Source organism: Maylandia zebra, linkage group LG3 (assembly GCF_041146795.1).
Source record: "Maylandia zebra isolate NMK-2024a linkage group LG3, Mzebra_GT3a, whole genome shotgun sequence".
NCBI lineage: Eukaryota > Metazoa > Chordata > Actinopteri > Cichliformes > Cichlidae > Maylandia > Maylandia zebra.
Genome location: NC_135169.1, coordinates 28,979,891 through 29,007,823, shown reverse-complemented (window position 1 = coordinate 29,007,823; position 27,933 = coordinate 28,979,891). Strand labels below are relative to the sequence as shown.

General features: G+C 39.6%; 1 protein-coding gene across 1 annotated transcript in view; it reads left to right on the top strand.

The window, feature by feature from the left end:
• Positions 1-11,480: 11,480 nt before the first annotated feature.
• The window catches only part of pea15 (proliferation and apoptosis adaptor protein 15), a 57,644-nt gene continuing 41,191 nt past the window's right edge, over positions 11,481-27,933 (top strand). Inside the window, exon 1 of the mRNA XM_004563515.5 lies at positions 11,481-11,852. The gene's annotated coding sequence lies outside the window, so the exon portion shown is untranslated. The remainder of the gene's footprint in view (positions 11,853-27,933) is intronic.

Below are 27,933 nucleotides of genomic sequence, written 5' to 3'. Positions count from 1 at the left end.
CTGAGGAGATCAGGTTTTTGACTCATTGTTTAAGACTCTAGAATTTTACTCATCGGCTAAAATTGGAAAGAGTGGCTGGAATTAATTGTAAGACTTTGCTTTTTCTTATTTTGAAACTTTAAAAATTCATTGTAAAATGTCTACTTTTCTGCTTAGGGTCGATGCCTGCTATATTTTTCTGTCGTTTTCTTTAGTGGTAGATGACAAATGTTGGAGAGCTTATCTGTCGCACCTCAATTAAAGCTGAATTAATGATGCTTGGATGGTTCAAAGGCATTAAATACATCAATAAGCTGTCAGAAAATTATAGAGAGAATATTTAGGAAAACAAAAATTTCCACACACATGATACAGAACGTCAGGATCCATTTGATGTTGTGTTTTTGTCACATGTGCCTAAAGTTCAGTGGGAGATAGCTGGGTTTGGGTTGTTGTTAGCCGAGAGGAGGAAGCACACTTCTTGCTACTTGTCTTTATTTCTTTACAAACTGTAATCCAAGTACCAATCTCACTCTCAATAATTATATAACTAGTGCATACAGTACATACGCATGTTACTGTATTACTCTGTCTCTTCATTCTGTTGGTTAACTTATACTTAATCACACAGAGACAAGAACATAGGGATAGTAAGATGGTGTTATAGAAGTAAATTGGAGACTGATTTCATAAAAAATTAGGGCATTTCTGCAATAGGTCCTGCTATGCAATACAAATATCATTTGAGTCTTTTGTCAAGGGTTTGCCAGGCAAATATATAGGCAATATAGGCATATATATTGTGTAACATATTATTCAGATTAGGTGGTTGTGAGGCTTTCACATAAATGTGAAAAATTAGGAATTTTAGGAATTTTCAGTAGGTGGTTACTGTGCAACATAGTCTCAGTTTCTTTTCAAAATAAGAGAGAACAAAGTGACACTAACCAATGTGTGACACTCTAGATGGCTTTCCTTTGAAAAGAATCTATGGAAATTCTACAAAGATGTGCCCACCCTACAGTTCCTGTGGTCGAGTGGTGTTTAGGGGAATAGGTTGATGCTTGACTCATGAGGAATGTTAACTGGTTGGCTTTACTCACAAGGAGTGAATCACAGGCACAGTAGGAACAGAGCCATTAGGTAATTAAAAAATATAAGGAAAACACGTATAAGCTTTAAAAAAAATGTTTATTCATTTACATTTTTCTTGATGCTTCTCATAATTATAACATAAATATCAAAGTGCGGTCCTGTCCAGTCAGTTAGGCAGCTTCTTCAGAGTGCTTGGTGACACCGCTGAACGTTCTGCTGCAGTTACACATTACTATTTTTCTTCAAATATTTAAGCTCTTTTGTAAACACTCAATTAAGGCTAAACAGAGCAGCCAAGTACAGGTCTTGCTATTCTGTGGCATGGTATTTGATGGCATGGCATCACAACAGTGTCTCGCTCTCCATGAAGCAGTTGAGCAGACAGCAGCAAAAGATACAAGTGGATATTTTAGGTCAATATTGAGCCCATTTCAAAGATAAACAGTAAAAGTGAAGTTTAGATCCACTGAAAACCAAAAATATTCATGTATAAATGGTAAATGTATATTATTAAGTGAAGAAAAAAACACACTAAGTACTGGTTGTGACATTTTTTTTCTTATGTGGAATAATTTAAAGCTAAATAAATGTCAAATACTGAATTATTTAATCAATTTTTAGCAAAAATAAGACAGCAAAAATAAATACAAATAGTAAAGCTTTCTAGATGCATTTGATGTATGTCAAGAAATGAACAACTCCTATCTCAGCATTTAAAACAACAATTCAGCCACATAATGTGAGAGTTTCAGCAACTTAGCACTGTCATTTTCTATGTTATGAACCATGATAATAGATAGGCAGGACCATAAAAACAAATTTCCCAAATCCAGAAAAACACTGACGTTCAAAATGCTCCAAGCCACTGCTGATTGGTCAGATGCAATTATGTCTCTCTGTGATCTATGCTGATTGGTTGGGAAAAGTTCACGGTTGGTTTTACAACCTGACAGAGATGCATGGTGAGGCCAGTGTTGATGTCCATTGAAGGTACCATTTATGGTTCCTTAAGAGAAAAACTCTAAACCCTGGGGCCAAGGGGGAAACTAAGATATATCTATGAATGGGTATAAAAAGGAGTTGAGTGTAAATCCAAAACAGTGAACTGACATATGGTGGAAATAATAATGATTACATAGCAGAAGAACAGCAGACGTTGTGGTTATTGTCTGCAAGCCATTTTCTGCACACCTCAATTATCTGTAATAACTTCTGCATGTACAGGAAAATAACTATGGTAGACACATTATTTCAAAGTTGAACCACAATTCGATAAGTTAAATAAACTCTTTCCCTGCTAAATAAGTTTGACTGATCTGTGGCTTTGTTTGGTTACTGTAGCCTTTAATTTCCAGCCTGTTTCTTACCTGGTTTAATAATGTCACTTTGTTCTAGTAGCGTTGCAATCACGAAGCGTTATTATTACCTCCATGATTGAAAGTTAAAAGGAAAAAGTATGAAACTGAACCAGTTGCCTCAACAAGAATATAAATTATCATCTGTCTGAGCGACTTTTACACATTCTTATGTCAAAGCAACACATTCTTATGTCTTGTCCATCTGTGTGAGCCTTAATTGAAACTATTTAAAAGAGCATAATAATTACTATTATTGATGGATTTTCTGTAGTAGCAGTTGTAATAGCTGAGCTTTTAGTATTATTATTTAATCATAGGAAAGAGCCCAGCAGAAAGCATTAAATGGTCATGGTTTAACAAGGGAGGGCAGAGTTGTCTGTCTGCTGGCTGCTTTGTGGCATTTGTCATTACCGCTCTGATCTGGATGCCTGTGTTTATAATAGGGTTGGATGCCCCGAGCTGTCGGCCTGCACTTAGTGCGGTTGGCGATTAGAGCTCAGCCTTTAATTTCTGCTACAGAGGCAGTGTCATCATGGGGAAGGGTGAGGAAATGAAAAACAGAGGGCAGGGATGACTACAGGACAGATGCTAAACCAGGAAGATAATGACAATGTGGAGGAGACGCTTCTTTAAAGCTGTGTTTACAAGGAGGAGGGAGTGCAGGTAGGCAGTGAGTGATGAGAGAAGGCAGGTGAGCTGGCAACATGACAAATGGGAAAAGATATAAGCTGGAGGACAACGCAGACTGAAAGAAACAGACAGAATCTGTGTTACATGTTGTAGTCTAAGGAGCTTGGAAAGAAAAGCGTCTGGACTTCTTTGAGTTGCTTGAAGACGTTTCACCTCTCATCCGAGAAGCTTCTTCAGTTCTAAGGTCAAATGGTGGAGAGTCCCAGATTTAAACCCAGTGGGAGTTTCCCCCCAAAGAGGGACAAAGGACCCCCTGATGATCCTCTACCTAATCACATGAGCCAAGGTGTGAAAGCGGGTGTGGGTCACAACCAGCCAGGGTTTAGGGTCTTTGGGGGGAAACTCCCACTGGGTTTAAATCAGGGACCTTGACATAAGTTCCAATTTAGTGACAAAAATAAAGGATATAACCTCGAAAGGATCCAAAATTATGAGTTTGTGCAGCTTGCTCTCAGTGATTAACAAAGATCAGACAACACTGAACATACTGCCATTAAAATCCAAAAAAACACACTTTAAACTGTGGTGAGTAAAGCTTTTAAAACAGCAGAAAAGAAAGTTTGGGAGGGTGAAAACAACAGAATATAAGATCTGAATAAAAGGGGTGCTGTGACTCTGCATTTTCATTGTTTCCCTTTCTACTGAATCATCCCTCTCAATAAGCACATTCACACACAGTGACACAAAAGTCCCTCGATATCCCCTCTCTCTGTGTCTCTGTGTCTCTCTCTGTCTCTGTTTCTCTCTGTCTCTGTCTGTTGTCTCTTCTTTCCATCCTTTCTCCATCTGAGTTTTGCTCTTTTTCCCCCTTTTTATCATCCAGTTCAGGTTTATTCAATTATATTTCTTGCATCTTTCTCCTCCTTCCTTTCTTCTTTCCTTCTTTTCACAGCAGCTGAACCCTCAGTTGTTTTATTTGGAGAAGCTTCCTTTCTGGGCTTTGGTCTCCCCTCAAATAAACAAGCCAGTCTTGTGATGGGAAGCAAGAACTTCCCTATTTTAGTTGTTCTGGGAAAAACACACATGCAAACAAAATCAGAAACACACACACACACACACACATGGGCACATAAATGCCTAGTTTCACACACGCATGCTGTACATTGCATGCATTTTTTTCTGTTAAATTGCAGCTTAACCCAAACCTCAGATTAGTGTTCTTGTGTGTGAACCTTTTGTTTTTGATCTGGGTCCTGCCTGTCTGATGGCATGTGGAAGCGGCCGGACTGTGCATTTGTATGCTGATGATATTATTATGTTCAGTCTGCTGTTAAACTCACCAGTACTACTCTGAGTTATAATTTAACAACCAGAAATTGTTTCTCAATCCAGATAAAAGTAAACAGATCCCCCTCTTTTTAAAAAAAAATATTTGTTAATGCAACTACTTATTTAGCAACCGAGTCCATCCAGACATGTCGACATGGTAAAGACGTCCTGCTGAAATTTAAACGGAGCATCAAAATGAGGAAGAAAGTTGATTTACAGTAACTCTGAACATTGCCGATGGGCTTCTCTGTCATGGTCCCCCTGTCTGCCCGGCCGGCTCCACAAGGCCACATGTGTTTGGTGTACATTCTCCTCTCTCCTCCCCGCCAGGGCGGAGCTCACTTCAGGCTCCCGCCCTTGGCACACACACCTCCGTCTCGTCAGGCTCTAATTATGGGTTCGACTCTTAAGGCCGGGACGCAGACAGCCTCACCGCTGGATGATTGTGCTAGACACGTCAGTAAACCTCAGCCTGGTATCCTTAAGCGTTGTGGACCTGCTGTGATCTCTGTGTAACCCTCTGTTCTTCTGTGCACAGTTTCCCCGGACCCGTGACCAACCTGTTGTTTGAACCGTTGTAAAGAAGAAGAGCTAGCGTGTATGTGACTCCTATCCCGGACTTCCCTTTCGGACCCAGGACTCTCGCTCCCCTCACTGTATATATCTGCACCTGGTGACTGTGTAAATAAACGTTGTTTTTCCCTGAACTGTGCTCTGCGCCTGAGTCCTACCACATCGCATGACATTCTCGTAGTATTTAAAAAACTGCTGATCTGCTGGGATTTTCACACGCAACCGTCTCTGGAGAGAGAATTGTTCAAAAAGGAGAAAATATTCAGTTAGCAGCAGTTCGCTGGGTGAAAACGTCAGAGGTCAGAGCAAAATGGCCAAACTGCTACAAGCTGATAGGAAGCCAACAGTAACTCAAATGAGCAGGCATTTCAACCAAAGTATGCTGAAGAGCATCACTCAATATACATCATGTCAAAGCCTATGGACATGGACTAGGAAAAGGCAAAGACCGCCCTGGGTACTATTTATATCAGCTGAGAACAAGAAACTGAGTTTCGCTAAAATGAAACAACAGAAGACTGCAAAAAAGGCCTGAGGAGTCTCGAAATCTGCTCCAACATTTGAATTATAGGATATTGAGTGTAGTCTATATGAAAGCATAGATCCATCCTGCTTTGTATCAATAGTCCAGGTGGTGTAATAATGTGGGGGGATATCAGCAGGCTTTGGGCCCTTTACTACCAACTGAGCATCATTTGAACACCACAGTCCACCTGAGTTTGTCCATCCCTTTAAGACTTAAAGGGATGGACAAACTCATCTTGTACCATCTTCTTCCTGCTTCCTGCAGGATAACACACCATGTCACGAAGCTCAAATCATCTCACACTGGTTTCTTGAACATTATAATGAGTTCTTTGTACTCAAGTGGCCTCCACAATAATTAATTCTTAATCTAAGAAAAGAGACCCTTTGGGGTGTAGTGGAAAATGAGATTCTCATCATGGATGTGCAGCCGCCACATCTGCAGCAACTGTGCAATGCAATCATGTCAATGTGGACTAGAATCTATGAGAAATGATTACAGCACTTTGTTGAATCTATGGAGAATTAAATATAAAGGAGATTCAATGCAATACTAGGAAGGGGATCCTAATAGCTGGCTGGTGAGTGTATGCTTTTTATGAATCCAGAAATAGTGATTATGATAATCTTATCATCTCTACCGAGAATGACTGAATCACTCTGCAGACTGTTTTCACCAATCTTGTTAAAGTCTAGTTTTACTCACTGTGCACCTGCAGCCTGGAGTAATGGGCAGATAAGTTAAAAGCTTGCCTCTTTTTATTTCCTTGCATAAATATAAATTGCATTTTAATTCTATTTTATTTCATTCTGAGCTCCGTAGTCGATACATGTATCTTAAAACTTTAGCTTTTTAAATATTCTTCACTGATATCTAACCAGCTTATTTTTACACCTACATCTTCTTTTCTTCAGCTGTGTTGTAAGTGAGAACTCATCCTTTAGGGATATAAGGTTGAACCAGAGTTTTATTTTTTGTGCTTTTAATGAACACTGAGAGATTTTTACCAGATATCTGAGGGGTAAAGGACAGGCTAATGGATCAATTCTCCTTTGTCAGGGGTTTTCCTTTTTTCACTGTAATAGCACTGTTATTTTAATACTTCAGGTTTTTTTTCTTTACTTCAAACTCTCTGTGAAAGGATTTTGTTACCATGGCAAGCCCAAACAAGTGAGTTTGTGCTAACACTAATGTTTTTCATATATGTGGTGCATCCTTAGAGAAAAAATAAATCTCCTATATGCTACAGAATTGACGCGTCCTTTAGAGATATTTCTAAGAATAAATGAGATGAGCTTTGGGTGCCTAGAAAAGCGCTATATAAATCTAATCCATTATTATTATAGAATTCTTGACATGGCAATGATTGAAAGGTTAACTCTTTATTGTTCCGCTACAGGAAGTTGGGGAGCTCATGTTGAGAATGCTTCCATAAATCCCAGTGCGCTAATCAACATATGGCCTCCAAGGCAACCAAAGATTGTCAACTGACTCATCCATCACCCACTGAGATCTATTTGAATATCTGACATGTGATGCAAGAGTTAGAAACACAAGCTGTTGTTTTCCACTCCTTTTGTATTTGTAAGCATTGACGTGTTCAGTTTTTGTTCATGAAAAATGGCTGAAGTTGAACCTCAGCTCTTTCAAGTAGAAAATACCTTAGATTAAACCCATAAAAAAGAAGTTTTGTTGTGCTGTTTTCTGTATCACTCTGAGTCCAAAGAGCACTGTCTCATTCTCCATTTCAGATGACTCTGTCCTTATTTGCATGCATTAACAACAGGAAGCCCATTGTTACAGTGAAACCTGATCCGGAGACGACTGACTGAGGTGGTGACAGGTACAGGAAATCTGGTGTCACTGTATTCACTGCTGTTTGCAATATAATGATGATCATAATTATATTTTATTTAATATTTTGTTTACTATATATATATATATATATTGACAGGATGTTTGCAAAACATTTCATGGTTTTGCTTAAATATACATTCAGTTTTTACGTCCGAGTATGTTATTAGTGTTCCTTTCTTTAGCAGGTTTTTGCATGAACTGCTTCTTTGTTCATTGAATCAATATTAAGCCTATCCCAGCTGACTTAGGGTGAGAGGCAGGGTACACCCTGGACAGGTCGCCAGTCTGTTACAGGGCTAATACTTACTAATTAACCTATCCTCAATAATTGCACGAATGTGGGAGGAAGCCACAGTATCCAGAGAAAACCCGGCAAACTCAACACAGAAAGACACTGGCCTGATCGTGGAATTGAACTCAGGACCTTCTTGCTGTGAGGCAACAGTGCTAACCACCATGCTGCCCCATTTAATTAACATTACACTGAAATAAACATTTTTAACTTTTCAATTCTTTTCTTGTCGTGTGGTCACTGATATTTAAGTGAGAAAGCGAGGTTCTGCTGATGTGTAAGGAATTTAATGCTGTTGGCATCAAGGCGAATTTACAGCACTAACTTAAGTGTTTATTCCAAGGCTACATGCACTTTCAAAAATGTACAGCTGATCTGTGTTTTAAAAAAGCAGATCACTTAAAGAAGTGCACTTCTTTAAAAGACAGCAAAGAAGTGCACTGAAACAGTAATGGGCTAACTCACATGCTTCCCCTGAATCAATGCCAATTTAGGGTGTTGTTGATAGTGAAGACAATCTTTAGCAATCTGAAATAAGAAGGCATTCATCATTTTCAACGTTTTCAGCAAAATAAAGCTTAATCTTCATCTTTCATTCCAGAAAACTTTGCAAAAGAAAAGACAAACCAGTGTTTTCCATTCAATAAGGCCAACAAGTCGATGAAGTCATTGGAAAAAGTGCTCAAAACAGGATAAAATATATGTGTCTTTTAAATTTGTCTCCTCATCAGTCCAAACTTTTAAGTCAGGCGTCATGAACATCATGATTTTTTACAGGCATTAAATAGTCACTTTTATTAATAAATAAAGATGTAAACATAGTCATGATTACACCCTAGTGATCTTAAAAACTACTCAAATAATAGCCGGTGAGGCCTTAATGCAACTACAGCTCTGTTTAGTAAGACTGTAGTATTACAGTCTGTCATCACTCAGCATCACAAAGAATATAAATGCATTTAACCTCAGTAAATGTTATGCTTTGGTTCTTTGAATTGCAGCAGTTTTTCTGATTTTTAAGTAAAAGCAAATGGAAACTTTCCCAAGATCAGCGTTCTTAATCCAGTTCTTTTGCACCCTCGTGAGTGATCATGTGTACATGCTTGTGTATTAGTAAAAAAAGGGGACTTTTTCCAATGCCCGAGGTCAAAACCTGAGAAGAAAAGCGTTATTCATAACCTCCAGATTTGATGATCTGCATCACCATGAGTTACAGAGCAACTGCAAAGTCATAACAACACAACAAAATCATGAGATGCACTGTAAAATTTTGTAATTTAAAGGTTATTTTTATATTCTATATTATGAAATGTGTTTTATTTTAAATTTGGGGGCATTTTTTTCATGTCCGTCATAACATATTCCAAAATTATGTCAAAACACACTCACGCACTTCTGAGGTGTGTGAAGAGGCCATTAGCAGTTTATTCCAGCAGAATGATTTCTTTGAGTGATCTAAAGTTTAGTCGTCGGACATTTGATGTACGGCACCTGTTTTTGGATTTAAGTTACACTTTGCAAGAATGAACACAGCTGTGCGCTTCACACCCAGCTACGCGCACTTCTGAAGACCTTTGAAAAGTAAAGTGAAGTGTAGAATGTCTCAAGCAGCTTTTAACAGGAAGCAATTCTTGTTTTCTTGGTGTAACCTGAAGATGGTTAAAAAAACAGGAAATGTGACATCACATATAAAGGTATTTCCACTACACATAGTTATTATTTTTAGTTGCCTGGACGTTTTACTCTAAGTTCCTGATGGTCGCAAAGACTGCTCAAAAAACGTACTTTACCTTACTTTACACTTAAAAGGGGGTTTGTGTTCTTTTCATAATAACATATGCAGGACTAGCTGGAGTTAACGGGCTACTTCAACCGTTTATGCAGCAACAAAAGTTTAATCTCCAAAAAGGTTTTGTGGGGAAGCAAGGGAAAAATGGTAGTGCATGCCAACTTTGCTTTGACAGCTTACAGTAATTTTTATTTCGGCATTGTAGAGCCTATAGCATTTATGTGCTTCCCCTGCTGGACCGTTTTACTGTCAAAACACTAGTGAGCAGTAGAGCTTCTCTTGAAAATTATTAGCCATGAAAATTACGCTTAGAGTTACAAAAGAGTTTGCAGTTAAATAGTTCCAACTGTACAGTAACTGTGTGTTAGACATGGACGCTACTATCTACTACCAATCTAAACATATCTCCATGTTTCTGATGGTGATGACTTCTGACTGACTTTGAATGCAATTATCATTCCAATACTATGAGAAATAATAGCCTCGTTATAATCTATGGATGCATCTCGCTAACATAGTTGCTTTGTGTTGCAGAATGTGTAATGTGAAAGCAATGAAATAATATTTTATTCCCATTGAAAGAACAGACATCGGTCGTTTTTAAAGCAATTTTGTGACAGAAATATCTGAAATACAGACATAAACTCTATAATTGCAGCTGTTTTCCCACTTGTGTCCTTTTTCACTGTACTAAGGGGGAAACCTTTCTTTCGGAGACCAGAGGGGAGAAACTAATGAATGCTTTAACTTCATTTGAGAGATCAGCACCCAGAAGCACAATTTCTGTTGGCTCGCTGTCACTTTTAAAAGAATGGAGTTGAAGCTGGGGGGGATGTTTGTGACAGAGAGAAAGGAACAGGAGGAGGGATTTGCAGACCGGATAGCGGCTCAGTGACATCAGCTTCGAAAAATGTGTGTGTGGAATTGAGAGAGTATGTGTGGAATCAGAGGGAAAATGGCGAATGGGAAGGAGCTCCCACTCTGCTCCTTTTACCGAGAACTAAAGAGAACACGAATGTGTGCTCGTCGTGTTATTCCTGCTGGTTGTTTGTTTCTTTAACTTTAAATTAACCCCACATGTATAACAAATATTTCTCTGGGTTATACTCCAAAAAGGCCCTATTTTAATAAGAGATCAATTGAAGAAATGCCCCAAGTTACCCAGTGATGCATCTGTGTGGGTTTGAGCACGTGTCTGTGGATTCATCTTGCAGTGTCAAAGTGCTTTGAGGACTAAGTGAGTGCTAAACATTTAACAGTCCATATTACCATGGGCTAAGTAGGAGAAGGTAAAACACATAAAATATTTGGATGGAAAGAAGATTAGAGACTAGTGATCACTACTGTGAAGCTTGAGGGTCATTAATGGTGTTTTTAGATTGATTACATGACTAAGCCAATAAAAGAAAGCTAAACCAATAAAACAGCTTAGCACAATAGTCACATGACAGCAAGAAGCTCCCAGGTTTGAAGCTGTCCAAAGACTCTTGTCAGGTTAGCTGGTAAATCTAAAGTGGTGTTAATGTGACTTCAGTGGTTAGCCTGTCCATATGAACATCACATCTCAGCTAGGGTCCTGGATAAGTGCCCTAAACGAGAGTGCTGAGCCAAGGATAAAGCAGCATTCACACATCGGATACTTGAAATTTGTGCAAATGGCGAACAAATTGACATCGAGGGAATGCCTGAATCAGTGCTATCCAGAAGCTCTGAAGAAATGCAAGCTAAAGATGTCCCTTATTTATCCCCAAAAGCATTAATTGAAAGGAAATGAAGAGACATTAAGAAGATAAGATGACAGTGTGTTACAGGGAACACACTGTCAAGCTTCACAGCCCCCTGAAGTCCCTTCAAAAATCGAATTATTATTATTACTACTAGTAGTAGTAGTACTAGTATTAGCATTAGTATTATTACTGCCATATATAGCGTCGTGTTATTGACAGAGTGAGGCGTTGTTTTCAACAGACGATCTCAGGGCGAATCAGACAGCGTGCTTAACCGTGACCGAGAGAGAGAGAGGAGGGCGCAGAGAGAGACAAAAGGCGTTTCCACGTTAGAGCAGCCAGTTTCAGAGGCGGATAGCGAAGCAAGCGGACATAGTGACACCTCACGAGCATCATACACCCCAAACTCGTGCTGACAGTTCGTCTAACCCAGGCACCGCTGCCGCGTTTTGCCACGCTGATGAATCACACTCAAGTTCATCACTGAGCGCCTTAAAACCACAAAAGTGAACCGAAACCAAGCGGGACTGACCAGGTGGACTTTTTTCCTCCCTCCTTGCACCACGTCTGCCGCCTCTGTCGGGCTGCTTTCTACGAGTTTTAGCGTTTTAGAGGAAATCGTCCCGCAGACTCACGCATCACTTCCATCTCTGTGTCTCTCTCCCTGCCTGTAGCTGACTCATTTTTGCTCCTCGGGGTGAGTACATCTCTTTCTAACTCTCCCTTCCTGTCTCCATCTTTTTTCTTTTTTTTAAAAAAAAAAATCATGCTTTTTCTCACACGCCCGTGGGGGATTGTTGCTTTAAGACCCATTTCCCCCAGAGTGTACTTCATTCATTTGACCGTCATCCCGCTCTCCATTCATGGACACGGCTCATTTCTGTCATTGCATACCGTTACATGGAGGCTGTGTCGGAGACTCGCCTACTTCACAGCCTGCTGTCAATGTGAGTTGTTTTTTGTGAACTATAAAATAAACCTGAGACCCCTGTGAGGAGGACATACAACATTGGTCAGTTAAGTGATTCCACGGGGCGTTCGTCACAGTTGTTTCTTAACAATAAAATAAACACTTTTATGAAGCTAAAATTGAAATAAGTGTATGTCCTTTACTCATTCATGGACTTTTAAATGGCAAATGGATGGATGTTTCATTCTCAAGAGTGCACTGAATACACCATTGATTAAACTAATTGGATTGAGTGTGGCTGTGGGCAGGCTATTCATGTATCTAGTGTCCTTTTCATTACACCCCTGCTGAATATCCCCACAGTTTTCCTTGTATAGGCTGGACGATTACAGTGCACTCTCCCACTGAATCCCAGCTATACTGTGTGATAAAAGTCTGTGGTGTTGGTTTAGTAGATCTGTATTCATGAGGATCACATGATCTGGAATATTCTGGCTCTAAACCAGAGGAGCAGATGATAAAGCACTGGTGACCACCTGTGACTGTCCCGGATGGCTGAGAGTGTGTGTGAGCGGATGGGGAAGGGGTGGGTCTTTTATGAATGAATTTGGGTGGATGGCCAACACTTTGTGCGTGCACATGGGTGGGGGTGAGCGGAAGTCTTCTTCCCCAACTGTAGCAGACTTATCTCGACTAAGCTACTCTTCTTATTCCCTTGTGAACTTGTGAATAAGGGATCATGTTTGATTTGGCAGATTTTTAGCCAGATGCCTTTCCTGACACGACTGTTTTCTATAGGTGGCTTGCACATGTCACACCAGCATTTTTCTTTGAATGTTTGCAACAGTTTCTACTTAACTGTAAAAGACTTTACACAAACAAAAAGCTCCAGTGACAAAATTTAAACTATTGTTTTTAAATTCATAATGTTATTTATACATTTATAATACATAATGTGTAATTTCTAATATGTTCTTAAATCTATAGCTGGCCCATGTTACCGACGCATTGATTATGTTTTTCTTGTGTCAAAAGTGACGTCTGCACAGCTCTGTCCTGTTTAGTGCTGAGGAAGCGAGTGCTTTTTTTCAATATTCTTCTGAACGATGGGATAAAACTATCAAGTTGTCTCCACTCAGATAAAACCTTTACATCAGTGCTGGCATAAGAGGAAAGAACAGCAGGTATAATGGGACCATTATTAGCTACAGCCCTTAACTAATGTGTTTTGTTTTTGATAGAGGTTTGACATATGTAAAAACAGCCAAAAAGATTAATTAGAACTATAAAGAGATACAAAAAAAGTAAAAAAGAACAACGCAATTTTTGCGGATTTTACCATCAGTTGTTCTCCCAGTTTACTTTTAAGTCTGTTTTAAGCTAAAACATTTATTGCTGTATGTAAATTAAACCCATTTTATGTTTCCCTTTGCCACTTCTTAAGCCCGACATTGGTCGCGTTGCTTGCTAGCATAAACTCAAGCAGTCATTTTTTTATGGTCAAAAGTTAGAAACGCATCACGGTAAAGATGCTGGCACAGTATTTAGCATATTTATTAAAAAATGACATGAACAATTAGCCAAGTAGATCCTGATTAACTTTGTTGACATGTAGCTTCTGCTCTAATTTTAGCTATTTGTCATTAATTACTGCATATTCCCATTCATTCTGACCCCATCTGCCACACTCATACAGCACATTGCACTTTAGCGTGTAACAGATGCACAGTGTGACAGCTGTCAGTCCATTTCCTGTTAGGTCACATTCCACTCATTTTTATCCCTGAACACTGTCCAATCTTTGCAAGCTGTCGAACATTCCTGTGGACTTATAATACATCTTTGTGAGGACTTTTTTTTTTTTTAACTTTGCCTGAGGGTAAAGCTTAATTTTAGGTTATGAACAGAGCTTAAGGGTCCTCACAGTTATACAAATAGAGGCCTGTGTGTATGAGCCTTGACTAGGCTTTTTGGGAGCCGGTCTCCTCTCTTTTTTGATACATGTATACATCGATCTGTCGTTGTGCACACAGAGAAAAGAAATAAGTGGGACAGCAGAAATGTGCTTCCTCTCTCAGGTTCACTTCCTATATATGTGTGTGTGTGCGTCTGTTTGTGGTTTCGGATTTCCTCCTGCCGCCGACAGGGGAATGTTTGTGGTCGATTGTTTGCAGGCACCGAGACAAATACAGTATTTGGGAAAAGCGGTGTTAAACTGGCGCTTGAAATAATCAACACCAAAGGCACAATATGCTCTTTGATTTTGTTTATTTTTTCCATGCACTTTCGCAATTTCCTTTTCAACAAGCTGTTGGTTGTCGCACATTACAGACAATAGAAATCTAACAAACCCATTTGTGCAACAGCTCACAGCCTAACAGCCAAAGTGTTAAAAGGACCTGTTATTTTTGGTAGAACATTGCTTCACCACAAGTCGAAAGCCAAATGTGCACTCCATTTTAGGCTATATGAAAGCCCAGCGTTGAGTATGGGTATGTCTCAAACCACAGGAAATGAGGAATTGAAACTTTGCTGAGACAAATCTGGACTCACTAACATCCGATCCATTTCCTCTGTCCCCGCTTTTAGTTTCATTTGGTATGAGACACCACAAAGTGCAGTGCATTTCCTCCTCACATTCTCTTGCAGAAGTAAACTTGGCTTTATCTCATAGCAACAAACATTAATAAAAAGATCCATGTTCAATTCAATTCTATTCAATTCAGTTCAATTCAGTTCAATTCAATTCAATTCAATTCAATTCAATTTAATTTTATTTATATAGCGCCAAATCACAACTACAGTCACCTAAAGGCAATTTATATTGTAAGGTAGACCCTACGATAATACATACAGCGAAAAACCCAACAATCACATGACCCCTATGAGCAAGCACTTTGGCGACAGTGGTAAGGAAAAACTCCCTTTTAACAGGAAGAAACCTCCAGCAGAACCATCTGCTGCGACCTGTTGGAGAAAGAGAAGGAAGACAGGATAAAAGACATGCTGTGGAAAAGAGCCAGAGATTTATAACCAGTGTTGGTCAAGTTACTTGAAAAAAGAAATCAGTAACTAATTACTGATTACTTCCCCCAAAAGTAATCCCGTTACTTTACTGATTACTTATTTTTAAAAGCAATTAATTACTTAGTTACTTAGTTACTTTTTAAAAACACGATTTACAACCTGAATAGGTAATAAAGCGATAGATCTTTCAGCCCAATTCTACTTTTTCTGCATAATCCATCATACAAAATGTAATCAAATGGAAAAGTCTCTTTTTAAAACTTGTTTTGTTAGTTTTAATCTTTTAACTTTATGCATCAAGCAAAAATTTAATTATATGCAACATTCTTTCACTGGAAGAAATTAGTTTAACCCTTTAGAGCCGATCGGAGCGGGCACGCTCTGTTTTGCGTAACTATTTTTAAATCCCGGTAGCACTGCAACCATGTAAGCTAGCGCAAAAATTTTTTTTGCATATGAAACCGGAGGAGTTGTACTTACATCTAATGCCATCAGCTTGTCCTAGGTCACGGTTTCCTTCCACATAAAGCTTTGCAAAAACTGCATAAAAAGCGCTTGCAGGAACAAAAACATAATATTCCAGAAACACGCTTTGCCGATCCGATCAGCTGTTCATAACACTTCCTACGTTGGAATAGATGTCAGCGCGAACTTTTGCATTTCCGCCATTACCTGCCCGAAACCGGAAGTGACGTCATTTTCGTGGAAATGTAGTCTTTTTTACCATCAGGGCCTCAGGGCCTATACTGGTCTTTTTAAAAGTTATCTTTGACTTTATGACTTTCTGTGTCATTTCTGGGATGCTTAGGACTCATATTGCACTGCTGGAAATAGTTTATTTTGATGCATATGCTGCTTTTTTGCAAATTTGCAGTATAATATTTATTTTCGTTTTTCCTGCAGTGTATAAAAATTGGTGTATTTCAAAAATAAAACTATGAAGACACTCAAAATAAATTTCCTGTGGTGGGAAACTATTTTGAGCAACTTTTTTGTATTTACAGTTTTGAGGGATAAACCTCTTAAATTTCTCTAACTACAAATATATGTTAAAAAAGCAAAAACGATTTTCAATTTTTTTGTAGTTTATTGCACTTTTTTGCAATTTATGTAATTACTATGCACTTAATGAATACATATTATTAAAATCTGGGCTATAATGGTTGTATTGATGTATAGCAACTTGAAATGCTCCCAAAAATGGCTCCACAGCATGTAAAAATATAATATAAGCTCTGGCGGACTTGGTTCTATGGTAGGTCTTAAAGGGTTAACATTGAAACCTATTTTCTACACATTCCAGCACATAAAATAAAATATTTTTTGTGTTTACACTCACTCTTTCAAATAGATGCAAGTAAAACACAGCAGAAAATAAATAAAGTCAAAGACTCAGCGGTCCTGTTGCTCTATTTTCACCTGTAAAGCAGGAGTGGGGGTAGGCGGAGGTTTACCCTGGTGCAGGTGGTGCAGGTGTGCCGCGGTCAGTGGAAGAATCCACGAGTTTCTCTGTGAATTTCCCATTACGTCGTTGCGCACTCGGTGCTTGCTCGGAAGTTTAGGGGTTTTTTTCGCTGTAAAAATAAGTTTTCTTCCCACACACAACGGACACTAATGTTTTTGTCACTTTTTATGGAATCAAACTCAAAGTAAGGTCAGTACTTCCACGCTTTAAACGCTGCACGCTCATACTCTCTCCCGCACTCGATATATTAACCATTGTTGATCTGCACACAGCTGTCGCCACGAACGTCGCACTTGCTTACGTCACTGTCATGAGACATTCTCGCAAAAAAATCACGGTTTTAGTAACACAGTAACGCAGCGTTCCTACAGGTAAGTAACAGTAATCTAATTACCGTTTTTGCAATAGTAATCCCTTACTTTACTCGTTACTTGAAAAAAGTAATCGGATTACAGTAATGCGTTACAAGTAACGCGTTACTACCATCTCTGTTTATAACTAGTATGATTCAGTGCAGAGAGGTCTATTAACACATGCTGAGTGAGAAAGGTGACTGAAGAAGAAAGACTCAATGCATCATGGGAATCCCCCAGCAGCCTATGCCTGTTGCAGCATAACTAAGGGAGGATTCAGGGTCACCTGATCCACCCCTAACTATACTTTAGCAAAAATGAAGGTTTTAAGCCTAATCTTAAAAGTAGAGATAGTGTCTGTCTCCCGAATCCAATCTGGGAGTTGGTTCCACAGAAGAGGGGCCTGAAAACTGAAGGCTCTGCCTCCCATTCTACTTTTAAATACTCTAGGAACAACAAGTAAGCCTGCAGTGCGAGAGCGAAGAAATGTTAACTGCCAGTTCTGAAAAAAAGTTGGGAGATGCTCTAATATGTAAATAAAAACAGAGTGCACTGATTTAATTAGATGTCCACCTGCAGTTCCTTTAGAGCAGGTTTATTTCAGCTCTGTGGTTCGTCACACTCGAATCGTGTGTTTTCAGCTGCTGATGAACAATCACTAATTAGTCATCAGTCGTTTCCTTAAGTTTGCCAAACTTCAGATTTTTGTTCAGAATTTTGTTGGTGTCTCTCAGTGCAGAAAAGGAACCAACAGAAAATGTATAAACTGAGGAAATTTACAACTATTTAATGCATATTTTAGCCCATTTTCAATTTCAGGGCATTAACACATCTTCAAACAGTTGAGACAGGGCCATGTTTATCACTGTCTGGGATCCTCTTTTAACTAATAGTCATAAACAGAATCATGCCTGTTTTCACTGCAATACTTCCTGAGTGCCTGATGATCACGGGCATCCAAAACTGATTTTTGACTTTGTTTGATCATGATATCTACTGCCAATGATGAGATATTCCAAGTCTTCAAAATGTTTGATTAAGCAACATCATTCTTGAATTATTACAAATTTTTTGCAGATTGATGAACATCTGCCTATTTTTTCATCTGAGAAACTCCACCTCTCTAAAATGCTCTTTTTATACCCAATCATGTTACTGACCGATTAACATAATTAGCAAAACGTTCCTGCACTTGTTTCTTTTATTATCATTTACTTTACTAGCCTTTGGTTGTTCTATCTCAAATTTTGAGACATGGTACTGCCATCAAACTCAAAACAATAAAAAAAATGTAATTACATATTTTCTCAGTTTAAACATTTCATATCTTTTCAGTATTTTATTATTATTTATTAACAAGATATAGGTCCATGAGATCCTGTCAAATACAAACATTTTGAAGAAGAATGCTACGCTTTAACCACTCGTACAGCAGGCAGCCCCATACTTTACCCAAGATATTGAACTACAACCAAAACAAACTGCTAAAAAAAAACAAAGAAAAAATGCAAAAGTTGACATTTAATCTTTTACCATCCACCATTGAGATCGTGATGAAGCAACAACATGAGAACATTTTCAAAAAATTAGAAGAAGGTAGAACGTGACGTAGCCTTATGTATCAATTATCAGTTATTATTAACATTTTCATTTTTGTTTGTGAGCACACTTAAGGATATTTCATTTATTTTTTTCAAATCTCATTGTAGCTTTCTCTGCTACTAAAGTTTCCACGATCAGATATTTTTTTTAAATTTTATATCATTTTATTATTGCTTAGATTTAGAAGTTGTTAAAGAACTGCATTTTTAAGTGATTAAAAGTCTCTGACAAAGTAGATAAAAACCTCGGCTAACCTTCAGTTTCTCAGTGGCAGATGACACTGACAGCAGGTGACATCCATTATTTAATAAAAACCTTGTATAGGCTTGATCTGACAACAGTGCATGTCAACGCATTACGCTGGGTAATTAAGCTCACATTGTGCTGAAAACAAACACAGACGTGTGTGGTCTTAAAGTACAGACTCGGGTATCATGAAAAGCAACCTGTGTTTCGCAGCGAAGATGCCTCGCCGTCACTCTGGAGGGATCATTTCCTGCAGCAGGAGATCCTCTGACATGCCTCCCGGTTCACAGAGGGGAACATATATTTCACTGTCAGACTATCCCTGCCTTTTGTTTCCCATTGCCTCTCACCCTTCGGCTGCAGATTTATTTATTTTCACCATGTGTACACAGGGCTCCCCAGGAAGCTATGAGTTACAGAAGGTCACTGGTATTATGGCATGTTACATCACTGCCTGTAATCTGCACTACAGCTTGCAACGTCCTGCAGCCTACTTTTCTGAGCTGTGTTTAGGTGTCCACTGACAGATTAAACCCTAGGAGCAGATTCCACTTTCTATCCAAATTGGAATATTTCTGTCTATACAATCAGCAAACAATATAATCTTTTTCTTTTTAAAAATGCAACAAAATTTGCACTGGAAGCCTGCAACCCAAACCAAACTAATCTTCTGCAACAAATAAACACATCCAAGTAGTTTTGAGGATTTTTTCCGTTTTACTTTCTTTTAACGAGTTAAGTATCAAAGTTCAGCTGCAAATTAAAGTTGAATCTATGTCACTAATGTTTAACTGGGTAATTCTCTTAAATACTATTTCTTTCCATTTATCGTGGATGGATTTATGAAGCCTACCACCTAAACACCAATGAGTCATTCTGCACTCTGCTAGCAAACTCCTGTATTTTTCAATGTGGTTGGGTTTTTAGGTCAAGTTTGTAGAAGCAACATGTTTCATTTTGCAAGTCTTGCAGGTAAAACTTTTAATTTGTAATAATCCAATAATCTCTTTTCAGCTGTATTGAAGTAACCGTGTTATCTTCATACAAAACAGACACAACATTAAAATCCAATAAAAATAATTAAAACCTAAAACTGTTTCAAATACTGTTTTCTCTCTGCAAACGGTTAGGCTCCAGCCTCCCTTCAAGCCTAAATAAGTGAGTAAGAAAACAGATGGTTGGATGGATGGCAGCTGTGGCTCTCAAGGCAGAGCAGGTCATCTGCCAGTTGGAAAATTGGTGGATCAATTCCCATCTCGTCTAGGCTTCATGTTAACGTTTCCTTGAGTTTATGCTATGTGCATGGTTCAGAGTGTGTGAATGTTAGGTTAGGCACAAGCCTCACTATATAAATGTACGAGGCTTGTAGAAGAGAGAGCGTTGAGTGCTGAAATAGTCAAGTCCATGCCTTGATGTGACAGCTCTGCCAAGTCAAGGCATGGACCTGGGATTGTGTTGTTTTGCAGCAGCACCCCATTCTTTGAATGGGGTGGGGCCTCCATGCGTCACTCTTCTTCTGGTGCATAACACAGATGCTTGGGTCTGGGATCTGGAGAAGTTGAAGGCCGGGTCAGGACCCCAAGGTATTTGTCATACTGCTCACCCAGTTTGTCGTGTGGCAAGGTGTATTGTCCTTCTGGGCGAGGTTGCTGCAGATGGACAGAGTCATTCCCGTTCTGGGGGTGATTGCTGTGCATCAATTTTTAGATGGTGGTTGTTGACGTATTAACATGAATGCTTGAGCCCAAGATTACTCATAACTGCACATCATCTGAAACAGTATGAAACCTTGGTCAGACGTCTCTGTTTCAGTCATTGGGGTCATAGAAAGTGATACCGCCAGCATGGCCGAGCAGTGGTCATGAGTGAAACCGGAACCCACAGCCAAGTTTACCACCCCGCTGATTTAAAAAAATGTCAAACACTGTTTATTGTTTAAAATTTACCCCGAGCACGTCCGCTCCACTCTTTGGCAAACAGGATGCGATGCCTTGAAGGGGAAGTCCGCATTTCCAATTACATCACCAGATGTAGTCTGTTTTTACTCCCTGCTCTCTTGAATTCTCGATACATTGCAGATCACGCGTGGGTTACGTGGGTTTTGTCATTCAAAGCCACCCACACGCCTTCAGTATATCCTAATGTTCTGTCGTGTTTGCAGGTTAATGCGCTCGACAGATTGTCATTTTGATGTTTACCTTAAAATTTTGCACGATATCCTGTATATATGTTATTAGGGAAAAGAAGAGGAAGCGAGCAGCTGGCCATCATTAATCATGCATTCAAACTAAAAGACAGATTTACCTTGTGTATCTGTATGTGTGCTGTGATGTGTTTCAAAGTCACACATGTTAAGCGCTCTCGATGCAGCCAAAAATTTAAAGAAAAAAAAAAACACCACAGATTTAATCCCTCTGGCAACTGCTTGGTTGCGTGGTCGTTTGGTTGCTGTGCTACAAGTGACGCCTACACAGCTACTTTGTAATGCTTGCTGCTACTTTTGAAAATGTTCTTCTGCACTCCTCTGTGTAAGTGAAGCTATGCAAATAAAACACACCGCAGTTTTCCTCTTTTAGGGCGGAGCAGAAACGTGCTGGCTTGGTAGCAGGATGGTGTGATTTCAGCATGATTGTTGGTTAAACTAGAGTGATTCTGTTAATCGCTTTATTTATTTGTTAAAGGAGAGAGGGAGAAACACAGCAGGGGTGTTTTTCTGCTTTAACACAGCTGTGGAAGTGTTTCATAAGCCCAATCTGTGTGACTGGCAGTGTTTCACAGTGGCCACAGTAATGGATAAAATGATCTGCACACACACACACACACACACACACACACACACACACACAGTACACCTAAGCCTACACAGACGGGCCAGAGTCACACAGACAGCAACAGCACAGACTGAGACATGCACAAACACAAATGCTCTCTATCCCTCTGTTTTGCATGTATGCACAAACACACACTGATTAAAGCCATTCCTCTTCATCCGTGTGTATAATCTCCTCTGCTGCTTGACTCCAAATGAAACGCCTCAGTGGGTCTGATTGGATTTGATAAGACTTGATTCGATTGAAGCAGGAGAGGAAGAGAAGCAAAAACAACTCTCCCGTGTGTGTGTGTGTGTGTGTGTGTGTGTGTGTGTGTGTGTGTGTGTGTTTCAGGTGTTACAGGATATTATGTCAAAGGTCAGCTTGTATTGTTGTACCCGTTTCCACCCTTCTCTCTCTCACATGCAGATACTTGTTCCAAACCTTCTAACTGATTGCTGCTGTTGATCGAATGCATTTTAATAGTGTTGTGCAAAAGTCTTGAGCCATCTCTCACTTCTTTGCATTTTATTTGAAGCAGCCCGACTGTCTTGTAAATGTTTTAAAGTGCTCTTGACCAGCCTTTCTGAAAGTTTGCTTGCTTGCTACTCCCCTATGAACCATTTAAGCATAAAAAAGGCACCCAACTCAAGGTTGAACCAGTGTTGTGTCTACACATAAGAGAAAACTTAGCCAAGAGTTATTTTTAAATGATATCTTCAGGCACTTTGTTATAAGCAGCATGTCACAAAAACACAATTTGTTCCTTGTGTCCTTAAAAAAACTAACAAAAAAACTAAGAAACTGGAGAAGTGGAGAAGTGACAGACAGATGAAGAGCACATGATTAGTATCTAAAAGTCATGTACTTGAGAATGAGAAAAACGTCAAATTACACAAGAACTGGACTGAACATCTGTGCAACAGGTCTGACAGTGTGATGACTCCAATTTTGAAACTGTGTCTACAACCACCTATAAAGCACGATGGCGTCTTAGTCATGGTTGGGATGTTAATAGTGCTGAGGATCTCATCAAAATTAATGGAAATTTGAACATAGAAAAGTGCCATAAGAATTTCATCCACCATACAGCATCATCTGGAAACCATCAGATTGACATTGGGTTCATTTTTCAGTGTGACAGTGATCCCAAACACACTTCCAATGCAGGGAAAATATTCCCAGATAGAAAAACACACAGTGGAACTCCATCAGCCATGGAGTGACCTCACCACAGCTCGAACCTCGACATTACTGAAGCAGTGTGGGATCATCTGAAGGCAGTCAACATCCAAAGAAGAGCTTTTCATGTCCTTCAAGAAGCCTGGAGAACTATACCCGAAAACTACTTAAAGAAATGACAAGAAAGTTGCCTAAGAGAGTTCAGACTGTGTTGGAGAATAAAACTTGACCCAACAACTATTGACTTTCAAGCTCATTAGATTTGTACAAACTGTGTTTTTGCCTCATATGTCGTTTTTACATGTTTGTACTTGTTTCACCATTTTCCTAAAATATAAAGAAATGTGGGCTGGCTCAAGACTTTTGCAGAGTACTGTATTTAACAAGAACATGTTGCTTGTTTCATTAGACGTGATGAGAGCTCAGTTATATTAATTTTGGTCGGGCAACAGGCTTGCCTTTGTGCTGAGCTAACGTTGTTGTGGCTGTAGCTTCACATTCACCTCATATAGTCTACTTATAACTGATATCAGTCTTCTCGACTTGGCAAGAAAGTGAATAAATGGATTTCTCAAAATGGCAAACTACTCCCCTGAAGTAGGAGATTTTAGAACACGCGTGTTACAATATTACAGACAATAAAAGCAAATAAGAGGTTCACTGTTTTATCCCACCTGCGGTTATTTCATCATTTAAAGTAAAAGTGAAAGTAATAACAATAAAAAACAATTCCTAAACCACAGTAACCTAGCTGAATGAGCTCATTTGTGTGTTTATGTGTGTCACAAGCAGCTAACTTTTTTATGGACAGTTTTTGTTTTTGTCTCGCAACAGACGAGGAGTCAGCCTGTGGCGCGTAGAGAAGCTGGCAGTGGCCGTCGGGGGGTCTGTTGTGTTTGTGCTTCTTCATCTGCTCGTTGGATGATGATGGGTCTTTGTGTGTGTGCGTCTAACTGTATGATGAAGAAGCTTGTGGCGTGGGTGGAAAGCACGGGTGTACAACAGTTGCTCTGATGAGCAATGAGCGGCTTGATGAGACACTTTGTGTTATTGAGGTGATTCAGAGCTGCAGCCGCCTTTTATCCTGCCCTGAGCTAGGCATAAACTGTACCAAATGTTGCCTTTATGCGCCTCCATGCTCTCGCAAGCTTTTGAAATACTGCTTTACTTTTAAATACCGTGATTTTTCACATACTTGTTTCCCCTGCTCACAGCTGTCTCAACTCTGATCATCCATCCACGTCTCAAAAAGGATGTTCGCCTCCTGAATGAATCAGTTAGAGCCCCCCGAACGTGTCTCTGAATGCCTTACTGCTGTTTCTTCTGTCTCCTTGTCAGCTGTTATGCATGTGTTCTTCATTGTGCGCGCACATACTTCACGTGCGGTTGAAAAGGCCTCGGGAATCAGGTTAACCTCCTTGCTGCAGAGATAAAAAATTCAGAGTACATGCGCACACACACGCGTACATATGGATGTAGCTTCTCTCCGCTTCAAATGAGACCGATAAAATGCGATGCAGGCGTCAAACTTGTTCTGGGTACGTTGTTTATGTAACCCTCTGGGGACCCGTGAGTCCACCTAGTGCTCGAGGTATTGCAGTCTGCACTAATGCATTGTACCATTACACAAAGACCCGGCTAGAAGCTTTTATGTAATACCTTTTCACGACTTTTTGGAGCCGATAAACACAAGGTGAGCAACGTGCTGCCTGCAAGCCACATCTGCCCTTGTTGTTTAGTTTTGGTCTGATCCCAGCACTTATTCAAAATTTAACAACCTCTTCAAATCGGTGAGTTACATGACATTTTTATTTATTAGTTGGAAGAATGTTTTCATAGAAACAGAAAAGTTCACATTTAAAAGAAGGAAAGCTGCATAAATCTCTATGGCTTTTTATTTTCAGTTACATGCACAACCTTGCAAAACTTATTGCCATTCTTCTGCTGGAAAATAAGTTTAATCCTCAGAGCTGCTGTAATCGTTTACTGGCCACATCATTAGGTACTCCTGTCCAACTCCTGAACATAATTAGCCAATCACATGGCAGCAATTCATGCATTTAGGCATGCAGAGATGGTCAAATCGACCTGCTGAAGTTTAAACTGAGCATCAGAATAAGGAAGAAAGGTGATTTAATTTGAAGTAACTGAACGTGACTTGTTTGTTAGTGGCACATGGGCTGGCCTGAATATTTGAGAAACTGCTGATTTGCTGGGATTTTCCCACACAACCATCTCCGCAGTTCTCTGTGATAAAACGTTTTGTTGATGTCAGAGGTTAGAGGAGAATGCCCTGTAACAGTACCTCAAGAGCATATCTGAATGCACAAGATGTCAAACCTTGAAGCAGAAGACCACACTGGGTGCCAGTCCTGTCAGCTAAGAACAGAAAACTGAGCCTACAATTTAAAATAATTGGTCAATAGACGATTAGAAAAATGTTTCCTGGTCTGATGAGTAGACCAGGAAACAGGAAACAACATGAAAGGATGGATCCATCCTGCCTTGTGTCAACAGGTCAGGCTGCTGGTGGTGTAATGGTGGACAGGATATTTCCCTGTCTCTTTGAACTCGTTATTACCAACTGAGCATAATTTAAACACCACAGCCTACCTAAATTGTTGCTGTCCATGTCCATCCCTTTATGACCACAGTGTACTTATCTTCTAAAGGCTGCTTCCAGCAGGATAACACACCATGTCACAGTTCACTGTACTCAAATGGCCTCTACCATCAGCAAAAAAAAGCACCTTTGGTACGTGGTCGAACGGGAGATTCTCATCATGGATATGCAGCCGACAAATATGCAGCGACTGTGTTTTGCCATCATGTCAACATGGACGAAATTCTTTGAGGAATGTTTGCAGCAGCTTCTTGAATCTATGTCATGAAGGCTTGAGGCACTTCTGAAGGCAGAAGACGGTTCAACCCAGTACTAGCAAGGTGTTTGTAATGAAGTGTCCAGTGAATATAATGTGTTGATATCCTTACACGCTGAATGAATTATTTATTTAAATACAACTAACAGTAAATATTATATTTGCCCTTGTGTGGTACTCTAGAGAAAATCTGCAGGTATTTGCTTGTAATATAATTGCTGCAATATAATTTAATGAAGCAATTACACGTTCTTTCTCACGGAGGACTTATACCCACTAACTGAGCAATCTTGCTAGTTGTATATGCTCTTGATTGCAGAAAAATCAGTTTCCGCTTTGCTTTCGCGCCACTAAAGGATGTGAAATGGTTTAGAGTAATTTTTTACTTTTCACTTTGAGGCCCTGGGCTGTCATCCCAAATGTTGCCATGCCTTCAGATGTTGTCACAGAGATGTGCACAAGATGTCCTTTAGCGTTGGCAGTTCAATACACTGAGCCAAGATGTGAGCCTGACATGAGCCAAGACATGGCGGGCCTTTTTTATAAGGCCCAATAAACTTCACAGTAGGGGGGAATTTTTGATGGGTGTTTAGCAAGTTAGTCAGAACTCTGTCAGTGAGGAGACTGCGGTGCTGGCAGCGAAGGTTTTGGTACTTAAACTACTTGCTAAGTTTCATGTGCTACAGCATGCTCTTTTCCAACATTAACTATGCATCAACCTTGAAAACTGATGCCGAACCAGTGTGTTCAAAGATGACGCCGAGGGGTCTTTTTGCAAGCATCAATATGTAAGGAATGAGGAGTGGGTGAGTTTGCCCCCTAACTCATCTGATATGTGTTGGCTGCAATAAAGTTTTCCACGATTCAGTTTTCAAACAGAACTGCCGTGTAAGTGGACTCTCGCTGTGTGTAGTTCACAGCCATAGTGACCTTATAGCTGGCCTCCAACATGCAGTTCAATATTTGTCTCACACTCTACTCTCTGTGCACTCCATTATTACAAACAACCCTTTTAGTCATCAGCGCCATGCACTGCTGCTCATGTTGTGCGCAGGCTCTTGGCAGACAGCGTTTGGAAAGAAGTTGAACTATTGAGCGGTAAAGTCAATCTTACTAAACCATTAGCAGGAAAGGCAAAGCACAGACACGTCGTTGCTGCTGGGTTTCTGTGAATGAAAGCATCAACACAATCAGCCAATGAGAGACAGGCGATTAATAACCCTCCTATGTTCCTTTTTAAAGACCTTACACAGCATCTAGTCTCACATTAGGAGGACAACAAGCATGTGCAGGAGAGCAAATGGAACTTTAATGGTTGTATTGCATAAGCAGTAATTGAATCCAAGCAGTCTCCATGATGAAAGTTGTATTTCAATGATGCTGATAATTACAGCAAGAGCTGAGAGCTTTAAAGCAGGCGGTTTGGTAACCGAGGGACTATTTATCAATGTTTCATAATAATACTGCTACTTATCGTAGTTAACATGTGTTTTTTAATCAAGGGGGTTGAAGCAGCTGCTTCACTGTAATTCTGGATGCTTTGATGGCTGCATAGCTGCTCTTTATGTCCAAAAACTAAAGGGAGCACAGCCGATGAAGATGAAGCTTTTAAACATAGTAAAGAAATAATTACCTACTTTATTCAGAAGTTTTCTTAAAAATTGTGCTTGTAAAAAAAGTTCCCATTTAAAGTAAGACTTTTACTTTAAATATCAGTCAAATAAGTCAGTGCAGATTGAGATAGCTCAAGCGCTTCACCTTTTTTCATGAAATTTTGTATCAGATGATGAATTTAAATAACCCTTTCCAATGTTCCTAGTTTTTTCTAAGCCCTACACATATCTCCATTGGTGTCAGTAAGGTTCATCTGATTCAATTCAGTTTTATTTATATAGCACCAAATTACAACAGCAGCCACCTCAAGGTGCTTTTTACTATAAGACCCTACAATAATACAGAAAAGCCCAATAATCAAATTGGCGACTGTGGGAAGGAAAAACTCACGTTTAACAGGAAGAAGCCTCTGGCACAACCAGGCTCAGGAAGGTGCTGCTGTCTGCAGTGGGCGGTTAGGAGTGAGGAGAGGAAGACAGAATAAAAGACTTTTCAGTGTGCTGAGTGAAAGCATTAGGTTTGTGTTAGCACTTGTTTGCCTTAATAAAATTCTGCAATAAGTTGACGATTTTTCACCTTCCTCTTGCAACTGTGGGCACAAGTTTGATGACATTACTTTTTCTTTGTTTGTTTATGTGATATTTAGTTGATATGGGTTGAATGTGCCAGATCACAGGACATGTGTTAGCA